This window comes from Lepidothrix coronata, unplaced genomic scaffold, assembly GCF_001604755.1.
Source record: "Lepidothrix coronata isolate B3197 unplaced genomic scaffold, Lepidothrix_coronata-1.0 Scaffold115, whole genome shotgun sequence".
NCBI classification, from domain to species: Eukaryota; Metazoa; Chordata; class Aves; order Passeriformes; family Pipridae; genus Lepidothrix; species Lepidothrix coronata.
Genome location: NW_016690295.1, coordinates 1,884,560 through 1,890,559, shown reverse-complemented (window position 1 = coordinate 1,890,559; position 6,000 = coordinate 1,884,560).

Genomic DNA, 6,000 nt, shown 5'->3' with positions numbered 1-6,000 from the left:
ATTTTTCAAACACCAGATAGAGTTTAACACTGCAGTGCCCCAAAGCCTGTCCTATGGACTGGGATTAAGCACTGAGCACAAGAAACTTCTGGTTACAGTCTGATTTTCTGTGCTTTCACAGCCTTTGTCACTTGGGAGCTGTGTCCAGCCAAGGTTCTCCTACTGCCTAGATTAAATTAAAAACAAAGCTGACACACATAAAGCAACTGTCTACAAAAGTGGAGAAACCTGGATAACAGAATTTGGGTGCACTTTGCCTCAGAAGTTCCTAAACCTGAAATTTTATTTTCGTTTTAGTTACACTCATTCATTCCTCATTCTGAAATACCTGGTTCATGGTACAAAATTCTATTATTAAATGAATATGTTTTGTTTACATTGCACAAGTGGTCACTGTAAAGGACAGACCAGCAGAACAGCTAAAATAATTAAAAACAAGAGACAAGCAAAAAAACCCCAACTCAATTCAGAACCTCTGAACTGCCACTCTTCTGTTGCACATTTTACACATGTTTCTGGCCATTTGGACATCAGAAATTTGTAAAACTCCATTTGAGGAGCTATAGAGGAGTTATGAGAAGTCCAGCTGAGGTTGATAGCCTTGACTTTTTGGCAAAAAAACTGAGACCAGAGGAAGCTCCATTTTGCCATAGCTTGATTACTATTGGCACCAAAATGTCCCAGCAAGCACTGCAGCCTCCATTAGTGTAAAGTTCTCCACTACAGGGAGCAGCTTGTGATTCTTGAAGTATAAAAATGCCGCTTTTAGAATTAGTTTGTTGGTTATCAAATCATCTGCTGCTGTGTAGCTTTAATTGGCCAACCTCAAATGGCATCTGAGCTGGGTTGTTTGCTTGTTTAGACATCTCTCCCTTTCAGGAAAATTCTCTTTACTCAGAACAACCCTCTTTCCCAACTAAGTGTTAAGAGTAATTTTGCACAAGAATAATAGAATGGCTTGGATTGGAAGGGACTTTAAAAGATCATCCAGTTCCACCAAGCCCCCTGCCATGGGCATGGACACCCCCCACCAGACCAGGTTGCTCAAAGGCTCATCCAGCCTGACCTCGAATCATTGGAAATAGTTGGCTTAGCCGTCCAAAGCACCCTTGATGCAATCTCTGTTTCAACAGAAGACTCACTTTGCCCTCTCAGTTGCACTCCCGCAGTTGGAATCAACAGGAGCAGAATCAGGCCTGGCCTGTTTGCCAAGCTCCACCCTGAGAGGCTTTAGGCTGCAGAGTTTGCTGTGGAAACCCTGGCAGACTCCTAACAACAGAGAGATGTTGCAGGAACGTGAGCACGTGGAGCCGGAGTTCGGAATTCCCCGTATTCCCCATCTCCGCACACAGAGCCGTGTCAGCAGTGACAGGGTGCAGTATTGCCATGTCACAGGAGAGATAAACAGGTGTGTGGAACCAGAGATTAGAGAGCTCTGTCTCGGGGCATCCCAGCACAGTGATGTGGCCCAGTGCAGAGTCAGAGAGCGGGGGAGCAGCAGCTGCTGCAGCAGCCACACTGCTCATGTCACGCGGCCCAATTAAGTTTTCAGAAACAGAGCACGCAGTAATTACCATCAACATGCTCCCTGTCTGTTCATCACTGCTCACCCAAAGGTCTGTGTGTGACAACAGCCCATTGTACCAGCCCTGCTGTCAAACCTCCTCTTTTTGGCTTGCTCTCCCCTATTCAAATGGGGTTGTCACTCCATCAACACACTGAAGCAACAGCATCTGCAGCATTGTTATTAACACTGTACCAGCGCTGTGCATTCAAGCTGGCTTTAAAAACTAACTCCACATCACAGCTCCTACAGAGCTGTAGAAAAAGGAAAGCTAAAATGATTTTTCTCCCCCCTCAAATGTGTGCAGTTACAAGCTTCCAGGTTGTTTTCATTAACTGGCAGGAGGAAAGTGCCTTTCCTGGAATGCAACTGAACCTACTGGTCTATACTTTCACCTTTCCACTTATTGCTACCTGCTCAAGCACATGCAGAGAGTATTTTTAAGACTCTGATGCTGTCTCTCAGCAAGTTCATTTACCAGCTGACAACCCCAACAGTAAACAAACTACAGCCAACACATCTTAATGCAGCCACAAAAATAGCTCTTGTGACATAGTTTTTAATTTTTCAGACTCTTTATTAAGCCTTTCTATTCAAAACACAGTTGTCCTGCAGTAGAACTTATTGACTATACATGCACCAGCCCTCTGTGCTGTAACTAACAACAGAAACAGAACTGTAAGGCTCCAAACTGCACAGTGCATTCAATACACCTACAGGGATAAAATGGATGTGATAAACTTCCAGCTCTGTAGAGCAGTGGAAACCCTCTTTCCCACTTTGCACTGCAAGTATTTAAGCTTTTACTATGAAAGACAGACATTGGAAAGCCACTCATACATCTGTGTACATATATGTGTGTATACATACATAATCTTGTAGAGCTTATGCAAAAAATAAGAAAATCATGTCATTTAGAGGGGATTTTATTTGGAAATACTTAAGCTGGGGCTAGCATTTTTACCTGCTACTCAATAATGAGATGGAAAATGTTTAATTTTATTACAATGTGGTCTGCCTAAATATCACAGTATAGCAGGTATTGTCTGCAAAGTGTTAAACTTCAATTCATTCAAAGAGTATAGATTATTTACTCAAGTAGTCTGACAGCACCACTTACAAATAGACCCCCTGAGGCAAGACTCTGCTTAGGAAGTTAATTACCACGTAAGAGAGATTTGGGCTCTGTGTTTCTTAGTTCCCAAAAAACAACTAATCTTTAGTCATTCTTTTCTAAGGGAAAACAAGTGAAAGAAGGGCAGTGTCAGAAAATCTGCTACAATAACGTTACAGACTCAGTACATAATGAGGGTAATTGCATGTCACTGCTTCAGAACACTGAATACTACATTTCTAGTGAGCTTACTAAGACACAGGGTTCAAAGTGTGAGCAGTTAAATCTACTGCAGAGCTTATCAATTCACATCACATGTTTTCAAAATTACTTTAGCTCCAAGACATCCCAGCCAGCAGCCAGGAGTCTGTTGTTCAAAACCGTGCAATACAATCAACATTTCACTTACAGCCTTTGTACCCTTTATCCTTTCCTCAGATACTTCATTTTGGCAGAACAGAATTAAACAGCCTGAGAGACATCACCCTACAGCAATTTTACCAAAAAAAAAACCAAACTAAAACCAATTCCTGCAGGAGCAAAAATCAGTGCTGGCAATAACCTAGTAAGGGTGTTTACTTTACAAACACAGTCTCTATAGCAGTTATAATTTCCACCCTAAAGGAAAGGACAATAGTAGAAAGATTTTAAGAGCAGTGATTCATCATCCACCTTCCTTTTCAACTCTCATTTTCCACCCCTCTTTCAGACAGGTGCAAACATTACCACATGCTCTGTAAGTTTTATTTAACCCAGTCGTACAAAATCGGACACTTTTTTACCATTTTCCCATTCCTTTTATGCACAGGTACTTCTTGCTATCACAAGGTAGCAGGACAGAAGGCTTTAGACGAGTCTCAAGCAGTAATTTCTGCAATAAGGATGCAGAAATCCCATCTTCTATGTCGAGACACTGATGGTAACCCATGCTCCCCCACTTCAGTTCTGGTGCCCCCCCCAGTAAATGATAAGCTTGGAAAATCTGTTTACATTTGAGCATCTACCACTTGTGCACACTTCAAAAGCCTCCTTTGGGAGCTCACCAGTGGACACAAACTTAAGAGCATTTCGTTCCACAGCACAGCATCATCAGTCAGCAGCCCCAAAGAACAGCAAATAATGCAATATCCACACTAGCTTTGTGTCCTCTCAGGCCAAGCAGGGCTCTTTCATACAGTGTGGAGCCCATGGCATCCACTGAGCAGGACTTCAGTCCCCAAGTGCTGGCACAGGTCAGCACAGCCATCCTATATTTAACCTTCCTGTAAAGCAGCTACACTTTGAAAATAGTAGTGGTCGAGTGTTTCTTCCCTCAGTTCGAAGAGGAACTGAGCAGATAAAGCAGCAAACTAGAAGTCAGGAACAAGCACAGAAGAGGAAACACTGGTTATATCCATCGCTCTCTATACATGTGTACACAGTTATAGAGATTATGAGACAGGTACACGTTAGACACTTGGGAATTTTGATAAATTATTATGTAATGCTTTCAAATTGCAAAGTTCCTAAGGTGACTAACACAATTAATACTTCAAAGAAATGTGAGAACTCAAATCTGTTGTGAATATACCTGAACGTTCTAAATAGAATTCTGTCAAAAAATACTATTTCCAGTGGATGTAAACCCAGCAATAAACCAGAAGGCTGGACACAGAAGTCATGTGCACTGTATATACAGTTTGAGAAGCCTTATACAACCCAATAATTAATAGACATAATATTACAAACAGATGAAAGGGAAAAAAAAGTAAAACCAGTTGTTTTTCACTTCACACATTTTATATTAAAAAAAAAATTAAAAAATCAGGTTTTTACAAATTGGAGTGCTGGCTATGTACACATGAACACACACTGATATTTCCCTGGGAGACTATGTCTAGGAATTTGTACTAGCCCACCAGACTAACTAGGCTAAGGATACTGAAGAACTGAGGAGATGTAAAAGCAGCTATTGGCCATTTATTTAGTAGGACATTCAAGAAGTTCTACAGAACCCAGAAGCTGTGAAATATTTTGAACACCCACAAAGACACTATCATCATAGAATCACAGAATGGTTTGAGTTGAAAGGGACTTTAAAGATCATCCAGTTCCAACCCCTGTGCCATGGGCAGGGTCACCTTTCAAGAGGTTGCTCAGAGCCCCATCCAACCTGGCCTTGAACACTTCCAGGGATGGGGCATTCACAACTTCTCTGGGCAACCTGTGCCAGTGCCTCACCACCTTCAAAGCAAAGAACTTCCTCCCAATTTAAACCTACTCTCTTTTCATTCGAATCCATTCCCCCTTGTCCTGTCACAACTATACACACTCCAATTAAAAAAAGAAAAGCCAGAAGAACTGCAATCAGAAGAACTATGGCTGCAAGAGGCCTGAAGCTGAGGACAAATGCTTTATTTATATGCAGGGATGGGAAGGAAGCAGGCTGTCCCTCTGGAATCAAGTGTGTACAAGTCAGCACAGAGGGGCACATGGGTGATACAGGAAAGGTGAACAAGCAGAGCAGCAAGTTCACTGTAAGTCAGCTCAAACAAGACACTATTCAAAGGAACCTCGGAGCCTTTTCTGCTCTCTCCTTAAGGAAACTGCCTATTTGAACATTTCTCTTACCTGCAGTCTATGTCCACATCCACCTGTGACTGAAATCCTAAGGAATCCTATGAAACTGCTGCTGCTGAAGAGAACAAGCAACAGCTTCTAGAAGAGCAACTGAGAGGATGCAGCAGCAATCAACTCTGAAAATCCCATGAAAGGCATGGGAGACAAGTTGGGCAGGAAGATTAACAACAGGTGCCCTCAGTTTAGAGTGGTGGCAGCCCATCCTTTCAGCATCACTGGAGGCCCAGGTGAGCCTCATCTTCTGCTCTGAAGCCCCGAGCAGTTACTGTGCTACACCTGTGTCTCTTTGCAGCACCACATGCTAATAACTGCCTGCTCTAAACTCTCCCACCTGGGTTTCTAAGAATAAGAAGGTGATCTTGAGATAGGAGCCACTCAATGTTTCATAGAGTGGGAAGAGGAATTAAGAGAAAGATGACCTGCAAGATTTCATGATTTAAAGATCATAACTGTTCATCACGATTCAAGTCATCATCTTCACTTGTCATGTTTTAATAGCTTCATAACAGAAAATGCAAAAAATATCTTGATGTGATGACAACATCTCAGGATTATGAAGGCTGTGACTTTCAGTGTGCAAGTGACATTGCCTTTCCACTTAGCATGTTTCTTCTAAATTTGAAGTGCCTGAAGAGATGGTTCTTCCAGGCAAGTTATCTTACCATGCCACCAACATACCCAGCTTAACCCTAAAAGGTCAGGC